We start from the raw sequence: 25,949 nt of genomic DNA, 5'->3' as shown, positions 1-25,949 counted from the left end.
GCTTCAGCAAACATTCTTTGATGTTTTTACAAATAGACACCAGCTCTCAATTCCATATAACAACCTAGCATCTTTTCTCCCAATTGCTTACATATGTTAAACTAAAAGACCACCTCATGAAACAGTCATGAGTCCTCACCACAATATTCAGTACATGTGTGTGCGATGGCAGTCACATACAGACACTTTTATGCCATCAGCTGTAATCAGCCTTAAAGGTGCAGTGTATAAGATTTAGGTGAAATTGATCTATTGTTTCTTCAAATTTGTACAAAGTGTTATTTTCCTTACCTTAGAATGAGCCCTTTATACTAAATATTTTATATTTATATCAGGAGCGAGTCCTCTCTATGGAGACCGCCATGTTTTTTACAGTAGCCCAGACCGGACAAACTAAACACCTTTTGAGTTTTTATGACAACTTAAGCTACCACAGGTTCTCTTTCATGTTTGGAAGGGGAGAGTGAGGTGAGAGGTGTTCAGCTGCAACAGTCCAAACAAACATGACAGATTTGGTTTAGATGTAGACATTTTGTTGGCTGGAATGAATTTAAAGGGACTAAATGAATGATGATATTAATTTTATGTACTACACGTTGTGACATTCATAGGACCATAAGTTTAAGATAATTGAATGCATAACTTACATAACTGTGGCCACTAAGGGTCTCTTTCAAAACAATTACAAAAGATCTAGTTTGATGAAGTTCAGTGTTGGATCATGGGAGTTGTCTTCAACACCATTGCAAATGATGTGGGTCAGGTGCAAATCATGTTCACGGATGAGGACCTATAGTAAAGTTTTATTCACCTTTTGACCAACACAAACACTGGAAGGAAAAAACCAGCCGACAGCTAGCAATGTTTATTTCCTTTGTCATACGTTATTTGCCCTGGAAGTCAAAGCAGAGAAGATAAAGAAGATATGACATAATTTAAAGGTGACCAAATTGAAATGTCCTTTTATCGTAGATAAAATTGGGGATTTTGAATACTGTTGAAAACATTGACATATTATATCTTTAAGATAAACTTTAATTGAATCAGTATTATCTTGTTTTTGTTGACATGCTTTGACATACTTATATACAAAGCTGTAATCCTGAAGTCTTTTAAATTAAAGTTGTAAGTGTAATCATCTAATTGCTCAAGTGGTACGCCCAAAAATTACAGCTCCTGAGGTTTCCATGTGGCCCTTCTGTCTCTCTCAGCTGCCTCAGAAGTCATGTTCTCTTTGACCACAGACCAATTACCACCCAAACACTGCAGATACATGTCCAGTGAGAGAGGGAGGAAGAAGTGTGGCTTTTAAGTTTAAAAAAAAAATCAAGCGCAGGTTAGCTAGCAACAGAGCAAGATTTAGACATGGAGGTGGGCTGTGCAACTGCAGGGGCAGCGCGCTCCGTGAGATGTTCTGCCACCTCTCTACCCCCCTCCTCCCCACCTCTTCCTGTGCAAACCGCTGCATGATTTATTTGTGGGACTACACCTTAACTGCAGCCTCTCTTCCTCTCCTGTCTAGATTTGCTTAAACAGAAGCAATTGGGGCTTGAAAGACAGCAAATTAAGCTAATGGGCCTTATGCAAACGCTGTCCTTCTCTGCTCTTGAAAATAATAGATAGGGACGGCCCCACATGTTTCAACATGAGGACATTAGGACAGGATCAGACAGAGGGCACTGCTGATGCTCGGCTAAATCTCACACATTAAACACGCTCAAACCCCATTAATGTATGTGCAAAGCCTCTATAACGAGCCAAAAAGTGTGTGCATGTGCATGTGCGTGTGTGTGTGTGTGAGAGAGAGAGAGAGAGAGAGAGAGAGAGAGAGAGAGAGAGAGAGAGAGAGAGAGAGAGAGAGAGAGAAAGAAACAATGAGACAAGAGAAAATGCAGCCTGGGCATGTGTGAGCATATTCAGACCTCTATGTGTCATAGCCTATACAATTTTAAGCTGTGAGATGTTAAAGAATATATAAATCCATATATAGTCAAATCGTGACTGTTAAGACTTTCCAAATTTTTTATGGGCTCGAAAACTTGCAAATAGCAGACGTGACACATTTTAAAACTAAAACACATTAGTGTGGATGTAGTCTTCATCTGTCGCATAATACAGCTTCAGAAGTTTGCGCATGTGTTCCTTTAGACTTTTCATTCTTTCATTCATTCATTCATTTTCAGGGCTAACTCATTTTTCAAAATAGTTTAGCTTAATAAAAGTGACTATTGTCGTGTTGTGGTGCTTAGCACTGTCACCTCACATAGTTCTCAGTTTGGATCCCTGTTTGCCCGAGGTCTTTCTGTGTGGAGTTTGCATGATCTCTCTGTGTCTGCGTGGGTTTGCATGCTCTCTCAGTGGACATGCAGATTGGGGTTAGATTATTTGGAGGCTAATTAATTGTTTGAATGGTTGTTGGTCTCTTTATGTTGGCCCTGCGATACACTGGCGACATGGGTGCCCTCACCGCTCACCGAATGTCAGCTGGGATCAGCTCCAGCTCCCCCCACCACCCTCGAAGGATAAGTATAATGAATGGATGGATGAACTATTGTCAGCTACAGATGAATACTCATTTGATGCTGAGTATTTGCAGTGAGTATTTGCTGCAACATTTATGCCCATTCAATGGCAGAACCTGTCAAACAATGCAATGTGTGAATCACTATTAATAGTCCATATTAATTGTTCATCACCAGATAATATATGATGAGTATGAGATCACCACATCCATCTTTTGACATCATGGAAAGAGATGCTTTATCTAAAAAAAGACCATGATGTCCACGTACAGCTCGACATAAAAGCTTTCAAACAGAAGAGCTTGTATACAGTAGATAGATATGTTATATATGTCTATAGGTATAAGTGGCTTTTCTATAGCGAGGAAGTGCCTGGATGAGTCAACAGCAGCAAAATCGAGGAAGAGAGAACACTGTTCCACCAATAACCATGCTGCAGGTGTAGCACACAGCTGACAAATGAGCAGGAAGCGCGTTGGAGAGTGTGTAGGTGTAGCCGAGCGCTCTGCGGAACGCCGCACCGGCCCATGCATAACATCCACAAAAGCCCCCGAAATGGCTGCACTCGCACTGATTCCTTTGCCCACTCATCATGCTTTACATAAGCACAACTCACTGTGTGTGTGTGTGCGTGCGTGATTGTACTATTTGTTGAGTGTCCCAGGGAGGAAGCACATTACTCATTTGCACTGAGAAAAAACATCGTCCGTGTCCTTCAGTCTGTGTAGGGAAACCCTGATGCCCCTGGCAGTGCACAGTCCAGGGAGCGTGCGCGCACAAACACGCACACACACAGACACAAACACACACACATTCACCTGATGAGAGAGAAAGAACCCAGAGAGAGAAAAAAGACTTGTCCATTTATGTCCCTGACACTTCCCCCTTGCAGTGCGGTGATGGATTGTCATTACTGGCAGGGTCGTGTCACCCACCACAGGCAAGGACACCCAGTCACTGAGTGGAGAGAAGAAAGCTGTGGGTGCTGGTATGAGTATGAGCACCTGTACTCTACACATACATGTGAGCATGTGCAGTATTGAAGTCAGGAAGAAGAATTCCTGTGCTCGAGTGTACATGTAGAAGTCTTTGTCCACGCGAGCAGCTGTGGACACTGAGGGGACAGGAGAAGTCAGAAGAAGATGGATGATGTGAACACAGGGATCTTGTCTAATATGGTGTAGTCCTCATGCTGCACATTATAATAATTCTGCAGTTAAATGATCATATATATGGGAAATTTCCATTCGACCTCAGCACTGAATGCAGATTGATATAAGACACTAGCTTCAAGATGTCAAATAGGATTTCCATTATAATAATAGATCACACTGAGTTTCTTAAATTGCACTCCTGTCCTATGCAAAGCATGAACAGTGAAACCAAAGGACACAATGGGGTGATAAAGAATCTTGCCATGTGCCATGAATCTTTAATAGGAGAGAACTGTTTCAGGGCTTATGGACCAAAAGCCTTGTACGAAGAGAAGCTAAATAATTGACGATTTTATGCTGCATGGTCGTGACCCACTGACATGGAAACTTTGACCTTACCTGGAACTGCAATGGCCACATATTGTATTCAAAGACATAGAGGAACAAACATGATACGGCCACACCACCAAGAACTGCACTGACAGCTGCATGACTGATGGTACATACGCTCCTCGGTCCTGCAGTGACATGGTTTCCACGTGAACCGTCGTCAAACTATAACAACTAAATATGTTTTACTGATTTCAGACATGCACTGAAGTCTTGACATCTTCCAGAACTTTTCCTGTCACCCCATAGTAAAATGTCAAGTTAACAAGCGAGTGGTCACATTGATAACGTTTCTAACAGGCCATGGAACCCAAAATATAAAAACAAATAAAAAGAATAGAACACAAGATCAAAAAACACAGTTTTTGGCGATAAGTGTCAATTCTGGTGTTCACGATTTTTTCCGCAGAAGAATCTATATATTATGTCCTGCCTCTTGTACTCTCTACCCAGGCACCACCCTGCTCCTGAATGTTCCGGACATTTTACAGTTGTTGTGAACATGTCTGATCTGGAAAAGCTCCTTCTGTGTTCTACATATCTAAAAGGAAGCTCTTTTCTTTTTCCATGTGATGTTTTTACTCTCTCTATTGGACACAATAACACTTAAAATAAACCCTTATCCTAAAACATTGGCCAAATACTTCATTAAAAAGAAATCATTGGGCTGCCCAATGTGTCACATTTTCATCTTATCATCATGATGTTCTAAAAATAACATCTCCTCTAATGAGGCCATTTATCACTCATTAATGTGAATTTGTAATACAAGGGCAATGTTGATGTGAAAGTCCCAACTTTTATGCACTTAGACGATAGAGTCATAAAAGGTTAGCTTTAATCCTCATTAATTAACTCAGAGTTGTAAGTAGCTATGGTGCTTGAAAATATAATAAGATAAGCTGATCCTCAAAGTGAACTTGGAATTGAAATGTTCTCATTTTCACAACACGTCTGAAGAGAGACAGTCTATGGTATATTTATCTGATTCTTTGTTTTAAATAACACTTAGATGAGACCAGATCTTTTGAATCCATAATGTTGATGCTGATGTTGATACCTGTTCTTGTTCCATGGACATCATCGGGTGAACCTCTTTCCATTGAAATTTTAGGTTTTTCCTCATGTTGTTATATTTTTAGACATACGAGAAAAGGCGATTAAATCCTTGAAACTCCTTCTGTGAAAACGGCTAGAGAGAACATGCAAACTCCACACAGAACCCCTGCCCAATCAGTAAGCAACATGCTTCGAGGTGACAGTGCTAACCACTGTGCTGCCAAGTAAAAGCTGTTACATTATTCTTTTAAAAGTGAGTTGTCAGTATTTTATATTACCCCTGAATTATCAATATCTACTGGATGTATACTGTTGGAGCTAAGATAAGCTACTGCTAGGATTTTATTTTGAGTCCACGGTCCACATATTCTGAAAAAAAGATTAAGAAACAATATAGATTACCGTTTTTCTTGAGGTTTTTGGAATCTTCCAGTATGAGTGATGTGAGGGGATATTGGGGCTTTAGAGCTTTACACACTCACTGTCATGACAAGGTCTGACGTGGTTTCTTTTTATGTTCACAGCTGAAAGTTAAAACGAATATTAGGCTTGCTACACACACGCTCCCGCACAAACACAGAGCCTGCGAGCACAGTCAGTTTGAGTTAACACAAAGGGATCCGTGGCTCAAAAGAACATTAAGTTCGATGCCACTCTGTGATGGGCCACAGGCTGTCACTGTAATGCAGGGTGACACATCTTACCCCGGTCGCATATACACACTCTGTGATGCAAGACGAGGCTAATAAAAACCTCAGCTTTGCCATCCCATCAACACAAACACAACCTCACACACTTTCATTAGAGACGTTACGTAACAGTAATTCATTACTCTGCTCTGTCAACGTGGGACTATTACATGGGTGGCAGACTCATTTATCCTCTGTTTGTTTATTTCAAGACCTCAAGAGACTTGAGAGCTCGCACTGAAAAGACTAATGATAATTAAAAAAGCGTTTAATTAAAGTCGTTAATTATCAATTTTTACATTTCTTGTTTTAGCATTAAATGCTTTCCAATAAGTCAACATTCATAACTTTGAAAAACAGTTTGTGTTATGTGCAGAATGAGATGTATTCAATATGAATCTGCAATGTAAATAAAAAAGAAGATCCATTGAATGAGAAGGTGTGTCCAAACTTTTGACTGGTACTGTAGATTATTTAGAAAGTTTATGTGTCACTTCTTTAAATGGCCTGCTGTCATTTTGGCATCAAACTATTAAAAAAATGATGTATTCGCTGTCCTTTGCTCATGAACACAACAACATGAGTGTCACAGAGGAACAACAACAACACCTGTCAGTCACCCGTCAGTTTCTTCAGCCCACTTGCCACGTGGAAACACTGCCACTGGCAAATGACCATCCTCACTTTAAGCTTCTGTGATCAGTGTGTGTCAATCATACAACAGTCCCCTTCCCCTGTGGAAGCCTCTAAGGCGACTTAACCAACTTCAGCAGGGATAAGATGTGACAGACCACCAGCAAAGGGAGAACAGAATTGGGGGAATTAGGAGGATGTGCAAGATTGTTTGTGCTCAGTGAACAGATTCCATGGCCATTTATATTTAAAAAAGGAATTTGTTATGGGCTCACTGATCTGATTGTATATGGAAAATACTGATAAGTTGATAGAATAGAACCATTCCATTTAGATTGGTGTCTTTGAAAGCTATAACTTTAGAATCCTTCAGAAGCTGCATTTGAAGACCAATTGCATCACAGCATTCAACAGGACTGTCCCATTTCGAAAGCTCCTCCAAATGTGTCCTTCAATCCTCAAGAAACAAAGGCTCCAACAGGTGGATTCCTCTAAGGATGTCGCTTGCAAGCAATGAAGCATCCAACGCTTACACTTTTAAATGTAAGCATAATGCTTTAACTTAACCAAGCAACTAATGCTACACATGTTAAAACACCTAGGGGCACTAGAATGATCTTGTTGTTAACAACTGCAACTGTGTTGTTAAAAACTGAATAAACTGGTGACACAGATTACGGAAAAATCCGTATACCACACCGTCTCATTTCTGTTTGGCCTTAGTGATCTACACGGCTCATGAAGGCTGCCTAATTTGTGGGCCACATAGACTGTGTCCTCCAGTGGTGGTGGCAGCACCCTTTTATCTTCAGATTGTGCAGTTTCTTAGGAACACTTTGGCCAACTTCTCTACCTAATCTTTTTTTTTTTTACTCTTTCAACCTGATTCTAACCTCTGCTGTTTTTTGCCTGTGCTTAGAAGGATCAACCAGCCAGCCACAAGCACCCCACATACCTGCAGGACACTCTCTCAACTGGACTCAGCCTCTTATAACTAACCAACACGTGCATTCAACCTTTTAAATCTACTTTATGTCTGCCCCTACGTTCTGCACTTAGAGTCCAGCCATTTCCTTAAATCCTTACAGTATCACTGTATAATACTCTCCTCTGTCTCGATTAAGTTGATGAAATATAGAACTGGGGCCAATTTAACACTTCTGTTGTTTTCCCACCTTTTCTAATTAATTACATACTACAGATCCCAGCGGTGGTATGTTTGTACAAACAGTAACAATTCATCATCTGGCCTCAGTGCTTCTGACATTAAAAACAAATACTGGGGATTTCAGCACAGTTCTCCAATATAACATTTATTTAGGAGTAATAAATAAACAGGCAGGATCCAGCCTCCATTACCCAAAGAGGTACCGAGGTTAATGAGAATCCTTTTCACAGGACTGAATGATTAGCTGCCATGTTAGCAGCCAACTTTAATTCCAGTAAACAAAGTGGAGCCCTAAATTCAGGAGTGACTTAATTCAAATAAAATTCTCCCATAAATGCAAACATACAGGTTTTCATCAGTGTCACCAATGCACTTTGAGATGGCACCGAGATGAGGGCCAGAAAGACAAAGGCATGAAGTGGTGGAGGTGAGTGTGATCAGACTCCCTGCTGCAGTCTATTTCCTGCCTCACTTGCCTGTCCGCTGTGTCACCAACCATCACTTCAACCCCGGCTCTTTCCATGCCAATTGGCTTGCCTCTTCATCGCTCTCACACTCGCTGCCACATCCAGAGAGGCAGAGACGGGGCATATAAGGCCGACATCACACGCTCATAGGTCTTTCTTTGCACTTCAGATCATCTTTTTCGTGCACACACACACACACACACACACACACACACACAAAGAGTCATCCAGACTTTTATGTGTTCAAATTTACACTTGAAAATGGATCAATGTGCAGAGAAACAGACATGCATGCATATTAACACACATATATACACACGCACAAAAACAACAACTACACCCACACAGTGCGAGTATGTGAGTTGTCTTTTAAAAGGTTAGTGTCTTGAGGACTGACCTTTAGAAAACTCTTTATTTACCAACAGCTCTGGATGAAGAGCATCAAAAGATCTAAAGTCGAAAAGATGAAGGAAAATCTACATAACTGTAAACAGCACAAAATCTCATTCCATATTCTGACTCCGACACTTCCTTCGTCCTTTTTCGCCGTCAAGGTTGAGGGACTCATGAAGTATCGTAAGCCTAAATCTACTGGAGTCGGCTCTAATCCTAGTTGAAGCCCGCAGGCTCTCTGTGTCCTTCTCATTAGCTTCATTAAAAAGATCCCCGTCCTTTCTACTTCCCTTTCACTGCCTGCTGCTTGCTCATCAACCGGGCCAATTGCAACCAATTATCCGGTGTCAACGAATATCTGAGAAGGGGTCACACATGCACGGCAGTTTCCCCTTCCTACCAGAAGGAATGTGAGAAGTGTTATCTACGTGTTAGAATCTATGCCACTGGTGAAGGAGTCAAACACAGGGGCAGCAACTGGATCACACATTGTGTAACAATATACAGTGTACTGAGCATCCATAGCAAATTATTTCTCTAACTTTTTACATGATTGGTGGGGTTAGAGTTTCAGGACGCAATCTAATACTGCCCTCTAGGTCCCTTGAGAAAGAAGTCTGACTGGCAATGCGATTCAGTGGGTGAGCAGCAGCAGCGGTGTGCAAATTGAAAGTAATCCTCGGGCCTGGCCGGCGGTGCGGCTGGATTCACATCTATTCATAATTCATCAGTCGACAGCAGTGAGGTGGAGAAAGTTTTGTCAATGGAATAAACAGGGAAGAGACATCGCTGAAAGGCCCTGACGGAATTAGGTAGTGCACTGCACTCTGCACTGCTGAAGGTCCCACGTGAGAACTGCACTTGTTACTAGCAGGAGGACAGATGGAGCAGATATCTGAGAGTGTGTATTTCACATTATATTAGATGCTACAGCTGTCTGTCCACAGGGTTCAAGAGATTAGCTGACTGAGCCACTGTCAAAAGCCTAATAAGGCAGATTTCAAGTATCACTAGCTAAGGCTTTTAAAACTGAAACACAAGATTAGATTTGATTTCCTCCATTTGGGGGCATTTAAGATTTTACTCACATGACTATTAGGGAGTGAAACTGCTCCTCCTCAGTGGAACTGCACTCACCACACCATGAAAGATATTAGGGTTAATCAATTTAGCTCAGTTTTTGATCTGTACTATAGACTGTATAGATGGATGACATGTCTCCACTTATGCCCACTATCCAGAAATGAAGCCAAAATATCCCAGATATAAACACTGCCATGTTGTGCCTTTGGAGCCAACGTCTGCACAGTAGCGATTAGGAATGAATCCCCAATGTTGAGGTTCTGCTGATACAGACACTCAACCAATCAGGAGTCAGTCTCAGCTGTCAATCATCACATTTTCTCCCCCATTCCTATAGCATCTAATCAGTGCGATAAGAACTACCTTAAATGAGAGAAACCATGTTTGAAAAGAATTATCAGATTGTCTTTTTTACTTACTTTTAAGTTTGGTTCATGTCCCACCCACTAACATGGGAAAGAGGGTTTATGACAAACTACAGCAGGCCACCAGGGGTCATTAGAGAAACTTTGGCTTAACTTTTAGGAAGCTGTCATGTCATCCATCTTTAAATAGCATATATGGTCTACTCCAGAAGTAAATACAAGATAGCAGCTAAATGCTTAAGTCATATGCTAGTCTATGTTCACTGACATGTTGCTAATTTAGCAAATCTATTCTTTGTTGCTGGTCAGTCAGCATACAGAGAGTTTTTAGAGATTTTTTGTGAAAAAAGCTACATGTTGCAGCATAAAATGACACTAGGGAAGGGATTAAAGATAATCAACAGTAATTGCGGACTCGAAAATCAAAACAATGAGCTAAAACAAGCTAAAAAGCTCTGCGATGTTGAGAAGAAGTAAAAAGTTGGGTGATAATTGACTCTGGGTTCTTTCCGTATTCACATAATACAGTAATTGGATATGTTGTTATTAAAAACATCAAATATCAGTTACATACATACACTTTAATCCCTGATAACTCAGGAGGACAGAATCATCTCAGTAATATCCACTAAATGTCACTTTGGCTGTGGCTAAACCTGTGACAGAGCTGGAAACAAGTCGATTCAATCCTCAGACTTAAAATGAGACATGACACAGGAACCAGTCGTCCTTTAGCAGGGCGATACTAACATTTTTGGAAGGACAGCTACAGTCATTCAAAATGACAGACAAGAAGACAGAGAGACAGCTTACACGAACCACACTCACTCAACTCAACTACACAGGGTTAAGAAAAGTGACTCCTGAAAGTTAAAGACAACTTCACACCGTTATGCCTCATCACGCCTAAGTAGACACATTCAAGGGGAAACGTTTAACCTCCAAAGCACAAGTTCAGTGAAACCTCCTCATGTTAAAATGTGAATCATGCACAGCTTGTCCCATGACAACACACACACTGCAGAGGTGACTTTGGTCATCACTGGTGTTGCGACAGAACAGCCACCGAAAGTTTGTCACCAGACTGATGAAGGTGAGGAGGAAGCAGTGGAGGTGAAGAAGAGTGGGGAAGGGAGGGGATGTATAAAGGTTTGAGCACAAGGATAATGAGGCACGCCGAGATGTGGTATAGGAGCACAAATGTCAGCCGGCTACCTTTACCTTTAAAAGTTTAGACTAAAAAGTTCCTCTAAATTTTAGTGGAGAGGAACAGTTGGACATTTTGGGAAACACAGATGAGATGACTGATAAGACAAAGCTGCCTAACATCAAGCTGCACCGAATTTCACACAAGAAAGTGAAGTGTATTCCTCAAAATTATAAAATGTTTAATGGTTAAAGTGAAGTTAAAGTATTTATTTGGGTGCACTGAAGTCTAAGTTATAGAAAAGAATCAGTCAAAGATATGAGAGGAGGTTCACTGTGGTTAGAGACAAAGTGAAGAAGTGGTTATACAGATGCTGCATGTTGCCTCCAGTTGACTTGTTCACTGAAACGTGCCTCGTCAGCTCCGTGCGGACGTGCTAATTACATTTTTCCTCAGTTGGTATTGAGTCTAAAATAGCACAATGTAAAATAAAGCATTTAAGCTCTTGATGAGCAGAAATTTGAAGCTGGCTTCTCCTGTGCCTCTGCGCTGTAACGTGACGCTGGCTGACATTCCTGACCTCTCCCTCACCCCCTCTCATCTACATCCATCTTCACTGACTGAACCAAACCGCACAGACTCACCACTGTGCACAGGGAAACGAGGGAATCACAGTGCTGGGCTGATTTTGTGTATCATGTCAGTTCATGTGGTTTGTCTCATTATATCCCTCCTGCAGCTTCAGTGCCTGAAGGAATCGTCAACATCCAACTCTCAACAAGCGTTCACAATTTTACTTTCAGTTTTCAGCTAATCTGGATACTTTCTATATTGTGCTAGTTTCATAATGCATTGTGCAGGATCATCCAAATGTCCTCATTTGATTGGTTAAAACATTAAGACAGTTTTGAATATATTTATCAGATCTCAGCTGAGAAGGTTTGAGAAGCAAAAAGGATTTTCAATCCGTCATTTCTTTTTCTGTTCCATTAGTAACAAAAAACTGTTGGTCTCTGTCTCCACACGTCTCCACCTGTGGACCTGTGTTCAAACTTTGTACTGCAGCTCCATCACTAATCACTACTGCACAGACTCTGGTTCCAAATGCACAAGATGGTGGTGTTTGTATCTGTGATACCTTGGCTTCATTTCTAGATAGTGGGAGGAAATGGAGTTGCGTCGTCCATCATTATTAAACAGTCTATGGTTTACACTACAAAACATTTGTGGTCACATTTGCATAGACAACTTTCTTTTATTTCTATAATAAATACAACCATATAAATCAAAGTTGAATATATATATATATATATATATAATAAATCAAAGGAGAATATGTATCTTCTTTTTTTCTTGGTAGCTCTAATGTGTCTTTGTTTCTAAAAATGCAGACAAACATCCGAACAGACTCATTTTTGAATCACATATCCGACATGAACACAATAATCTCACACCAAAATACATTTTTTGTTTTGTGATTCTGCATCAAGGTGGAAACAGGAATATCTACAAGTGTCTCTGACCAGTAATTATCCCTGTCTGACACACATGTAGTCCAGGGATTAGAGCATAATGACATGCTGATTAAATGTACTGGGACATCCAGCCCTGTCTATATATGGTATCTTGTCCATATTTTGAGCTTGTTTGTATGGCCTACTTCACTGTCCCACCCTCTAATCCTGTGCCGCCACGAACTGCCGCGCTGCCCGGTCCACTTTCCAGCTCTCCTCCACTCAGCTTTAATCTCGCCCCAGCCAAGACAGAGAGAGAGACAGACAGACAGACAGAGAGAGATCTGAATATGGGACGGCTGAGAGTCGGAAACAGCCTCGGATGAACTGTGAATTTGTAAGTGATGAACAGAAATGTGCAAATTACCTTTTATCTTGCATATTACTTATGGCCTTTAAGAGATTATCCATCCATACTAATACACGTTTGTTTTAAACCACAGAAACTAAAACGAACTCTAAGTCGTGTGGACTTCAGGCGTACCTGTGGCAGATGATGTGTTGACGCATTTTTGAATGATAACACAGGAATGTGGATGTAGCCTCAGTAACACACTTCCGACCATGCTGAGTCTGATAATTTCAGAGTAGCGAGGTCTGGGATTCGATGGTAATTATCCAAGAGTGTTAATTACAGGAAGAATTCTGAGGCAATTACTGAATTTGCTCTGACGGCACAGAGAGACAGAAAAGAGTTTCCCAGCAGCATCACACCACAGCAGCTAATTGTTGATTAATCTTCTAACATTGATATCACTGTCAGCACCCTGCATTCACACAAAAAAAAAATGAATGCACAAAATCCAGTGAGATAATCATTCATTTATTAAATCACAGATGTATTAGTTCTGCCCTGCTTTCCCTGTTCGCCTCAGTAAAATTAAATAATTAGGCGATGCTTGTCTGGAAAGCGCCGCCTGTTTATAGCTACGAGCTGAAGTCAGAAAAGTAGTAGATCCTGTATCTGTGCCACGTCTTCTGAGAGATTAGCTAAAGCAACAATGAGCTTCTTGAAAGGTGGCATGAAGTCAAGCGTCTGTAGAGAATGAGAAAGGAGCAGGCTAGAAGGAGTCGACCAAATGACAAAGACAAGGAGTCAACAAAATAGGAGAAAAAAACTGAAAAAAGAAAAGGAATATCTTCAGACATATGTTAGACATGAAAGAACTGGGCCTTGTGCAAAATAAAATGAGAAGGAACAGGGAATGACAGATGAAAAACAGGAAGCAGACAAGTGAGATGGTTTAGGGAAGGTGATGGGGGATTACACATCCTGAAAGAACCATGGAGGGAGGAGAGCCTGAAATGGATTTGTCAAAAATGCAGCACTTCAGAGAAACTGACTGTAACCGTGTGTGTCATCGGATGGCTGGTTGACAGCCACACTTTCTTATCTCTGTGGCGTAAATCTCAATGGAGAGAGATTCCACCACAGTGTTGTTGCTGCTCCTGCTGCTCTGGTCCGTGCTACAACTCTAACAGCAGCACCCAATAAGGGGACATGCACACTAACAGTAAAACCACAAATATGCATGCATAAATCCAGCTAAATGCAGAAAAAAACCACATGAACTCTCCTCTGAGGCTCTGCAGGGAGTTAACCGTGAACCTTGGCGATTGACACAGGTTGTCAGCTCCTGTAACAGGGGCTTACTGCGAGGGAACAGAAGGAAGGTGGAGGAAGAGGAGAGGGAGTGTGACTCAGCTGTCCTCCCCGAAGGAGAAAAGAGGGATGGAGAGGCACTGAAGAGGAGGGGTGCTCAAGCTCCCTCTGCTCGACACAGATTCGTCTCAAATTTTCAGAAATGAAAGAGAAGCCAAGTCGGGGGCTTTACCCCACAGGGTGAAATTCACCCCCAAAGCAAACAACAAATGTCTGTGATGCCAGCGCAAGGGATATGAGCGATCAGTGTCCTTAGAGGGGATCACAGTGCCACGCTATCTCACCAACCAAGTCTGGAGCGGATTATGACATCACAGCCTTTTTATCTGGCATACGAGGGGGCTCTTTAGCATCTCTTGGTACGGCTATGGGCACCAAGTAATTGGGCCCTGTCTGTGCGTTAAACATAGATCGGTCTTGACATCCCACAGGAACTCGGCATTGGATACACTGGGATTCAACAGCATGCTGGATGGAGGTAGAAGTATGCTCCACCGCACCAAAAAAAACAAGAAGCCACATCCATGCAAACAGCAACATCCTGACATACAAATGATTCACTGGTTCTTTTGAAAATGTTTGGTCTGACAAGCAGACGCAGCCTTCCTTGCACGGAGACAGCTGATAGATGACATTTTCAATATGAGACAAAGGCAAGAAAAGAGGCAGAGTGAACGGAAAATTCTTTGCAAGAAAGCCACGGGCGCGGGAAGAAGAAAGCACGTCTGTCTTTGAGAGCGATGAGGTAGGCTCTAACAGCGTACTGGCATACAGGACGACTGGCATGCAAGCGGCCCGGTCGCTGATTCAGTGATCAATGTTTGTTTTTTTTCTGAGAAAGAAGAAAGAAAAAAGAAAGATGAATAATTCATCCCTAACCGATGACAGGCTTGTGAGGACGAGTAAAGCGTTAGCTCGATGTGACACTGTCCCACTGTGGCTCCTCTGGCTCCCATGATAAATTCACAGCGTTCCCCCTGATGTCCAGAAGCAGCTTGTCCTCTTCACCTCAAAGTGTGGCCGTACGACTTACAAAGAACACCAGTCAAACTGAGGGACTGTCATTTAATAGACACAGACTTGTTTGTGTACATATGTATGTGCACAGTGGCGAGCAGAGATATTCATAGACGCGCACATCCACAGATTGTGATCTATACTGACAAATATAACCCTTTACTCCTCAGAAGCAGCATGTCGCCCGCCTCCACATATAAAAATGGGCTGAGTACACACACACACACACACAGTGCTCCAGATATTTCACCAGTCGAGTATAGACTCTATAATGCCCCCAAACAACTGAGAAGAAACTTGCCACAACTGCGATTCAGTTCAAAGCACGGATCCGCAGCAGACTCGTTCTGATCAAACGCTTCTGACAGGCGAGCCGAATCCATATGTTGCCAAAGAAAGACAGAAAGACGAGAGGAAGGCGGCGAAGGAGGACGAGGAGCCAAGGTCTGTTAAGCGCAACCCCATCACACCCATCTGTTACAGTTACACATGGACACATACAGCTGCAGATTTATTAGTTCCAATGATGCAGAGACAAAACAAGGGAGAGATTTTCTTCCTGGCTTTTCAGGGAAAGGCTGAAAAAGGCTTGTGCCCAGAAAAGGGCTGATGAGACAAACTCACACAAAATAAAAATCCCTCATGACTTTTACTTCTACATAATTAAATGAACTGTATGGCATTTTATTAGCTTGTAATTGTCGTTTCATTCAATCACTTGGCCCAAATTGGACCAGTGCAATTATGACATGACTTATAACCAATTTAATTTCTGATCTTTAAGAGAACCTAAATCTGACACATTTCCCCCCCCAAATTCTATAAAGCCAGAGAGAAAACACTTAAGTTTCATGTCAAAGTAAAAAGGTCACTTGGAAATAGCAGCTCAGCTTTAATGAACATCCCCATAATGAAGTCATGTGTTACATTTTTTGTCAGATGGCAGATGGTCTTAACACCTTCAAGCTACAAGCTCAAAAGCACTAATGAACACAGTGAGTACAACAGGACATGTCTGACCTCGCTCTAATACCAACATCATTTAGACTAATATTAAGGAGGACGTAAAGTGTTATCCCCTTGGTGATCAAATTCTCCTTCGATGATGCATGCATGTCTCCGGCATGCATTCAGTGAGCAGCAGTTATTTTTTGTATATATTGTATGTTGTGTATAGCACATATCAACCTGATTGTCCAAAAGTTTGAAAATGTATTGCAATGTACAGATGATATGAGAAAAGAAAAGAAAAAATGTAGGTGATAATGTTAGATATGAGGCAAGATGGACGATGCAACTCCACTTCCTCCCACTTTTCAGAAATGAAGTCAAAATACCCCCGATACAAAAGCCAATACACATGCTCGACCAATAGCGTGTGAGGCTTAGCTGCCAATCGTGGCGATTCACACTTTTTTTAAGCCTTAAATAACAAATTTAAACACACAATAAACAAACAAACACTAGTACATACATCAGTGTCAAAAGAACTACCTAAAATGACAGAAACCATCTTTGAGAAAAATGTATTGGACCTTTACTTACTTTTAGTTTGGTCCATGTCCCAATCTGGCTCCACTTTTGGGAGAAGGTTGTGTCGTCCATCTTTATATAAAGTCTAAGTATGAATAAGATCAACTGTACACACAGACTGACATATTTACTGTTGGTCGGTTGCTTACATTAACCCTGACAGCTAATTTAATCAACCATCCTCATACAATTATGAACATCGAAAAGTTTTGTACACTGTTCTTTGCTAATGTGAAGAAGAAATTTTGAATCAGAGCTGACATTTTGCCTGTGACCTTCATTCTACCTTTGGATAGAACCAGGCTAGATGTTTCTCTCTGCTTCAAGTCTTCATGCTAAGTCAGTTAGCTTAGCTGTTTCTGTACACTATGCTAAGGTAACTGGCTGCTGGATGTAGCTTCTTACGTGACACAAGAACAATTATATTCTTCCCATTTTACTCTGCTTTAATGGCGAACTGCACAATTAAACAGTGAACTAACTTGGGCTCCCCCTCGAAGAGGTTTCAAATCCCAGCTTGTTCTATCGCACTTCACACCTGTCCTCTTCCAAGTATCAGACACGTGCTGCTTTCCAAACCAAAGAACCAAGGAAGCAACACATAAAGCAACATGCAAATACAAACAGAGAAAACAGCCTCGCTGAGCGGCTCCAGCTCACACCTATGTTCTACTGATCTCCACTTGAGGAAAATATTTGATCTTATATCATCTGACTCATGTTCCACAGCAGAGAAGAAGATCAAAGTTTGCTTTAGCTGATCGTGTGATCCAGAAAGCAGAGCGTTGGGGGTTATGGACTGATGTGAAGATCCAAAGAGGCGTGAATCTTTAATCTTCATTTATACCGACGGGTTCACTGGGACATTTAAAACAGGTTCAGCGGGTTTAGATGCCAATTTCTTAACAAGCGTGAGTGCAGGAAGAGCGAGGGAATCAGACAAACGGCTCCATAAACACAAACACACATTAGATCTCGGGTGCAAGAATTTCTATTTTTGCACAACTAATCACATTAATCTTGATCTAAATGCATCATCATCAGCTTGCAAACAGCCGATAGTTCAGAGCCCAGCTGAGTCAGACACACTGTTGACGACAGGACCCATTTGAAGAATGATTAATTAATCCACTGCTTAATACCCTTGCACAGTGTTAAGTGTGCCTGACCACAATACGTAAAGATCTCATTAGAGTTTAAGTCATTAGTCTGTTCAGGACTATGGGGAGAAGATGACAAAAAAATGCTACTTTTCAGGCACTTAAAAATCAATTAGGAAAGGATGGTCAGATAATGACTGTGTGTGTGTGTGTGTGTGTGTGTGAGGTGGAGATGGAAGCATCTGAATTTAATTAGCTATATCAATCTAATCTCATGTATTTTTCTAAATGCCACAAAGGAATATGAAGACTAAAGCAGAGAAAAAGGGAAAATTGTGTGTGTGTGTTTGTGTATATGTGTGTGTGTTAATCTAATCTTGTTCATAACTACATAATTGAAGAGAGCTGATTAAAGAGCAGTCTCGTGTGCACGGTCCGTGGAGAGACGATATGAAAGATGTAACCCGAGTCAGCACACAGGACTGGAATGGTTTGAGGCAGCAGTTCAAAGCACAGCAACACATCCATGTTTGTCCAGGTCAGCTGCCTCACATGTGGTTGATAACACAGCGAAATGGACTGATTCCATGTCAAGCACAAATCAATAATATCACATAAATCTAACACTTGATTAGTCAACAAAAACAAGGCATGTAATGACAAAAATCCCTTAAATTTACACTTTTATCCACAAGTGATCGAGTGAAGAATCCTGCTTACATTTAAATTAATAAATATAATACTCCATAATAATAAATGCCACGATAAATACTTCATTTATTTTATTTTCTAATAATGAATTTGTTTGGTAATTAATTATATTAAATGACCTTCCCCATAACCAAACTGTACATATTTTATTTATTTGTTTATTACTGAGTCATCTATGTATTTCTTTATTTTGGCAGTTAAGGCCTTTGACATTTGACTGCATTAGATTTATGAGTGAACAAGATTACAGCCTAGAAAGAATTCATGCTCAAAAAGCTCTCTTCACATGTCAATAGCTCTGCAAATCTCTCTCAGTTTGGAAACGTTTTCATCAGAGGAAGAAAACATTTTTAAAAACAGTCTGCAAAAGAAGAACACACTCTTGTCTCTATTTAGACAAACGTTTTAAGATTTCACTGTGAGGATGAGAACAACCTGGTGCGCTTCAGTGCTCAGTGTATTTATACCGATACAGAGGCGAGGTAAGGTTATATATAATTGAATCATATTATATGGATTTGCTGATGCAGCCACAGTTTGCCTGGGGACGATTTTGCTATGGATCAAATGTTGTTATTGTGGTATGAAGTGTGTTGGTGCAGATAATTCTGAATGCAGCTAGAATATCTGAAGGTCTGGGCTGCATGTAACAGATACACTGCAGTATAATAAAGGCCCTTTGCCCTGATTATCTGCCTCCACAAGCTCACAGTTCATCAGATGATCAAGGCTTGCGATGCAAGAATGAATGCTGTCTGTATCTCAGGCTGAAGAGGACATTTAGGGACAAAGCAGAGTGCAGAGTGTTGACATGTCCGGAAGGTTTGTTCAGGGGGAAGGAAAACATCTTTGCAGACTACAGTATTTTAGTGTTTTTTAAAGCTTGTTTCTGTTTTAAGGCCATTTATGCACAACCAAAGATACATATACATTATGGATGGAGCTTTCAGTCCATACTCTGCATTCAAATCAGAACTGGACCACTGGAAATCATGGAACCCATGTAGCTAATATCTCAAGACTCAACTATATTATAGAAATTTACAGATATTTATACGGAGAGAGGAATTTTAAACTGCTGTCGACAACGATGCTCCACTTTTGCCTGGTGGCTCATTTTGACTTTGAGTCGCCCTCTAGTGAATGTAATTGCCTAACATCCATGCCTTTGGAAAGTGTTCAAGGATGTTTGTGGGCAATTACATCATTTGAAATAGACACATCAGTTTTCGTATGTAAAGGATGCATAACCTTAAGAGAAACAAACACTTAGCATCAGGCTTAAGTGAGACTTGTTGCATCAATTATTCTGTTTATCAATTCAACTTTCTATGAGTTAGGAACAGCAATGATGTTAAGTTTTACCAGGAATTACTTTGTTTAGATTGATGTTAAGTTGGATTTGTTACTGACAATACATTTTAGCAATGCTTGTAATATAATATCTATATTATATCACCACTGGTTGTTTATGGGCTGATGCCATTTAGTTGTTTTTTTATGTAAGGTTCACATGCTGGGAGTGTGACGAATCTGTGGGATTGTTAAGTCTCGGTTTCAGCCCATACAGACTTAAACACAAGCCCAAAGTTTTCAAAATAAGATAAGGCCTGTGCATTTCTTAGAATCTACATTTTAGGTGTAGTGTGGATGCCAAATTTTGCCGATTGATATGCTTTTAAAAAATTAAGCATTTTAGAGTGGATGTAGCCTAAAAGAGACTATTCATGAGAAAGTGCTGCCCAAGTATTACCCACAGCTCAGAGAGAGCGAAGGATACTGCCTGAGTTACAGTAATAAGGAAATGTTAATTCTACTTTACAAACCAATCAATCAATCACTCGACTAATTGTCTGAGCACTAACAATGCTATGTACTGTGTAATCCTTTCACTCCTTTTTATACAATGACTTATTCTTATGCTCAAGTCTATCAGATCTCACGAGCCTTGAACTCAATTTTCTCCTTCAATCTTCGTCATGATGGTCGATCCAAGTCCGAGAATATTGTTTTATGGCTGGACGGTCGCAGCACTTCAAGCTGCCCGGGGCAATAGAAAAACATAAAAAGAAATGAGCCAGAGAAAGGACAAGTATATAAACTCCACAGATACCTGCTCTTTATCCCATAACACAACACAGACCTGAAGCCAGTTTGCTCTTTGTTACATTCAAAGACACAAGAATTCAAATCTCAGCTTACTACCAAAGTTTTAAATTGTTGAACATTCATGTTGGCTTGAGCTAAAATGAATATAACAGGACAGTCATTTACGTTGGTAGATCAGTTCAAGTTTAAAAACCACCACCTGCCGAAAGGCAATAACATTGGTTGAGTAAAATAATTCCATGCCCAAAGCATTAGCTGTAGAGAAGTCTCTGAACTCCAGTTAAAGTGTGAAAACACTGCCTACCTACACTCGTGAGATTCCTTCGCCTCGCTTTAAGCATGAAACGCCACAGCCGTTTCATCACACGTTCTTTCATCCAGAGACCTCAACACAATATAAAATATGCAGCATAAGAAGAGCAAAAACCCTTTTCTTCACACTGTAGCTTCCTCTCGTTATCTCATCTGTAATGTACTTCCAGTCCTCCTGAGCTGATCCCGTAAAGTCGCACAGGCACCATCATCGTAAATTAGACTTTGTTCCAAAGAGAGGACTGAGAAAAAACTTGATTCGATAAAGCGTGTGACAGCTGTCGTGGTCTTCTTAAATGGTCACTGCTTGGATAAGTGCTTGGATGGTAGTTTGGCACGACGGTATTATAAATATATAAATAAAATAAAAATGCTAATACAGTTTTAAATTATAGACAAATACATTTCCTAATTGGACATGAGCATAATTTGCATCCCCTCCAAATAGTAAAAATTCACTGAAGACAAATTGCATACCTGCTATCAGAGCACTTCTATTACTCTGCTGCATTGTAGTGGGTTGACCTATTGTTTTGGCTTTTATCCTGTTGGCTCCAAAAAACAAAAAGCCCTGTAGTTACAAATGGTTCCATTACAGTCATTGAAATAAATGGCATTACAGTGACAAACTGCCATGTGCAGGGCGTCATTACTCCACAAGCTCATTAATTTGACAAGAAGGTGGTTGATAAATGCTTGACATTAACTAGAAATAATGAATAAATAGTTGGAACAGCTACAGGTATGATGAATAATAAATATCTGTCAGAGGGCTAATGGATAAATGATTGAAATGGCTAAAACTAAACTGTAAAAAGTTGTTGTTTTAATAGTTGAAAGAAAATTCTGCAGAAAAGAGGAGCTGCAGCAATTGAAAGTCTGAGGAAAGTAATCGTTTCTTAACATTAGAGCATGTGAACATTTTCAATTTATAATTTGAATTAAATGTTCAAATATGAGTATGTCACCTTTAAAGAAATGACTTAGTATTGTATTCACTTGTTTTTTATATTTAAATATTTAAATTACATTTGTTCAGATGAACATACAGAGCATGGTGACATTGATAAAGAGGCACAGTAACAGTTGCTCTGTCAAATGTAAACTGTACCTCTTTATGTGGTATGACTGATCATGAGGTAACAGGGTCAGCGAGGCTTTGCTACTGCAACAAATGAAGCAATAATGTTTTGAAATAAAAGATTTATAAATCCCTGAGTCCCTCTAAGCTCTGCATCAAGGTTAAAGCCCCGTCTGAACAACAAAAATGGCATTAAAATAGTCAGGGAGTCGGAGACCAGCACACACATGCCCCTGATTGTCGCTGCTGACATGTCAGAGTACCTGCTGGGAGCTGACAGCTTCTCATAGGGGCACTCTCCACTTTCCCTCCTGCACTCCTCCATCACTTTATCCCTCCCCTCTTTCCTTCCCTCCACCTCGCTCTGCACGGCTCTCTCTGTAAGAGAAGCACTCATCACGCAGACAGCGGATACATCCCATTACTGCACCCATAAATACTTAGGAGTTGAAAACAATCAGGCCGGGCTTTGGCAGTAGGTAGTGTCACTATTGAGCGGGGCTGACAGTTTTATGTGCGACAGAAAGTGACAAAATGAGAAGGTAAGTGTAGGCGTAGTAATGGACGGGGCCAACAGGCCTGATTCAACAATGCACTGCGAGGGGCGCACGAACCTGTCAGCACACATTTCATTACTGACACATGAATCCATCAAACAGGGAAGGGGGGGGGACTAAGTGGCACCTCGAGTACCATCAAGTGCTGTTACATAATTAGGTTCACTTGAAGACTGGAATTCTGTGGCTACTGTACATGCAGGATGAAACCATATTCTGTATATAAAGATGGATGATATGACTGCTCCCCAAAGGTAAAGCCAAAGCACCTTGTTTGCCTGTGGTAGCTGGCTACAGTATAGGTTTTAAATTCCACCTCTGCCATGTTATTGGATGGGACATGGACTCATTTCAGGTAGTCCTTATCACACCAATGTATTTTTAAGAGCTTACTATCTCTGCCAGGGAGCTTAAGTTTTTATCAGTGATGAAGCTCCAAAGGTTTTACGCCCCAAAAGAGAAGGATAATGCAAAAACATCTGAACCGTTTTTCGATGAAATTTTGCGGATGGGTGGGGCATGACCCAAAGAAGGAGCCATTAAATGGAGCTGATCTGGATAAATGGAGGGATACAGGAATTTATTCTTTACTTTCTGTAACATAGCGAGATTGGCGGTGTTATGTGCCCTCTGCTTGTCCTTCAAGTTGTTCCAGTAAGTTTGGTTTAATTAGTAATTTGATGCTATAACAATTGGGTGAAATGTTATGATATACAACAGCTGAAACTGGCTTGATATTGGTCTCGAGCTTTGTCCCTGTATCGCTACTGCATAGACTCAATCTTGCAAGATGGCGCCGTTTGTATTGAGGATATCTTGGCTTCAGTTCTGTATAGAAGGTGGAAGTGGATATGTGTCGTACATCTATAGTTGAAATCCACAGGAAGACAGTGACACATGATGCAAGTAAAGGAAAATATAATTCAATACACGTAAATTTGATGAGACACTGCACTTATTCAGACCTGTTCTCTCTTGGTGGACAAAGAATTTTAGACTAAGCCTCTCATTCATCCTCTCTCTCACACACCAGTAAAGGCTGTGCGGGACATCATGTGCACTTTGGGGTTTATTAGTTTGCTCAAACACAGTTCAACTTAATGAGGACTGAAAACCCCCAAACAATCAATGAGCAACCTGCTACACCTCCACAGGCACAGCTGTCGAAAAGGATAGACCCAGTCCCCATGATGTTTTGCGCAGCAACTTACTGTGACTTTGTGTACCTGCAGCTGCAGTATCCTATTCCCTGCTGCTGGACATTTTCACAGGATAAAAGTCTGATCTGTATAATTGGATGGTCAACAAACTTACTAAAGACAAAACAAATCTGCATTACTGAGATATCTGGGGGGGTTAGCCCAGAGATTTAGGTGTAGAAAAAAATAATTAGAACAATTATAACATCCTGTGTCCTTCCATGGACTCTTGAGTTATGTCAGTCCACATTTCACTCTCCCCTATACCTGCCTGTCAAATCTCTGTTAAAGGCCCAAAAATACTTAGAAATATAGTTAGCAATGGGGAAAAAACATACACTGTGGTCATGATAACATGTAAAAGCACAACTAATTTTCAATTATCTTATAAATACATAAACACATGCAATTACATTTATAATATGCTGTTTGCTCCATACTTATATGAACAATGTGTCAGTTGAGAAACAAATAAATAGCAAACAGACCTTCCTTATAAATAAAATCGTGATTCCCACAACTGCACTTTAGAAAGTGAATAGAGGTACAACAAAGGCAGCGGAGTAGGCTGAGCAAACACAAGGCAGAAGCTTCAGATGTGTCCCACTGATGACAGGAACGAGCCCCTCACACTGAGGATGACTGCAGGGATCGATCAGAGGCTGCCTCCCCCCTTTCTACCCCACGTTTAGATCATTAAAACCTAATTGAGGACTGGTAACAGAGGGGATACACGCACACAGTCACACATAAACAGTGGCTGTGCTTGGGTGGATACACAAGCACTGAATATTTCAAGGATAACAATAGAAAAGCACAGGCAGTGTGAAATAATGAGACCAGACGTCCGTGTGAGCAAAGATACAAACGGATCAGAAGGGACTGCACCATGAGAGGATGGACTGGTGACACTGATCACAGGTGATCACCAGGTCATCTGTGCAGGTGAAAGCTGACCACAGAGAAGTGGGTGTGAGAGAAGAAGGCATAGCAAAGGAGAGGAAAACCAAAATACCCTGAAAAAACATGTGCATGACAGAGATGTCACAGGGGATCAGATGCACCATTACGCGTGTGTGCGTAAAATAAGGGAAGTTGGCTCACCCAGGACTAGACCTTGCACACCGCTCCATCCACATCTGCAAACCTGGAGGCTCTCTGATCACTGCTGCTCTGCCTGGATCTCTGGATCTCTGCGGGATGGTTTTTTTTTTGCTCCTCCAGCCTCTTCAGCCTCTGCGCTTCCTCCTCCTCCTCCTCCAGCAGCGAAACCAGCAGCAACAGCGACTGGACTGGACTGCATTCACTCACCTTCCCTCCCTTCTTCTTCCCAGTATATCTATATCTGCCTCACAAGCCCGGGTCCACGGCTCCTCTCCTCCACTCTCCTCCTTTGTGCAATGGAAGCAGCGGCAGCATTAGGTCGTCTCCAGGCGGGCTCCCAGCTCCCTGTCTCTGCCTGTGAGGAGCCAGTGGCAGCGGCAGGCAGCTCCGTCTGATGCTGCTGTCGGTGCTGGATTGTGTGTGTGTGTGTATGTGTGTGTGTGTGTGTGTGTGTATATTTGTGTGTGTGTGTGTGTGTGTGTGTGTGTGTGTGTTTCAAAAAAAAGACCCGGCTGCTGCTCATTGGGGCTCATCTGCGCTCTCTCTCTCTCTCTCTCTCTCTCTCTCTCTCTCTCTCTCTCCCTCTCTCTCTCTTTTCCTCCGTCTCTCTCGTACTCTGGCTGTGTTGTGCTGCGTTCACGTCCTGTGGGAGAAAAGGAAAGACGATCTCCCTGCTTTAAAATTCCGCCTCGGTGGATACTCAAAACACTGCAGGGACAGTAGGGGCTGTATGGAAATCCACGTGGAGCGTGAAATAAATAAACACAGGGAACTGTGTACACAAGCAGATGAATAATTAAAAAATAAAATGTGCCATAACAACAGATTTACTATAGCAAACTCTGTTTTGTAGTTTTTCATTTGCCGAAGTTATTCGTTTATTTCTAAATATCAACGTTTATGTCAAAGTGAGGCTATTTCCCATTTCATTTCAGAATGGTGGGCTTTTTCATGTTTGACCTTTTGCATGGATGGATTT

At 41.2% G+C, this 25,949-nt stretch overlaps 1 protein-coding gene across 2 annotated transcripts in view; it reads right to left on the bottom strand.

Moving 5' to 3' along the window:
• Positions 1–25,510, bottom strand: part of lingo3a (leucine rich repeat and Ig domain containing 3a) — a 35,310-nt gene extending 9,800 nt beyond the window's left edge. Inside the window, exon 1 of one of the 2 annotated variants that reach the window (XM_020080386.2) lies at positions 24,971–25,510. The gene's annotated coding sequence lies outside the window, so the exon portion shown is untranslated. The remainder of the gene's footprint in view (positions 1–24,970) is intronic. The other variant, XM_069522219.1, reaches the window with a different exon arrangement.
• Between the last annotated feature and the right edge of the window lie 439 nt (positions 25,511–25,949).

The sequence above is a fragment of the Paralichthys olivaceus genome, chromosome 3 (genome assembly GCF_024713975.1).
Source record: "Paralichthys olivaceus isolate ysfri-2021 chromosome 3, ASM2471397v2, whole genome shotgun sequence".
Lineage (NCBI taxonomy): Eukaryota > Metazoa > Chordata > Actinopteri > Pleuronectiformes > Paralichthyidae > Paralichthys > Paralichthys olivaceus.
The sequence above is the reverse complement of the archived record's forward strand: the minus strand, read 5'-3'. Positions and strand labels throughout refer to the sequence as shown.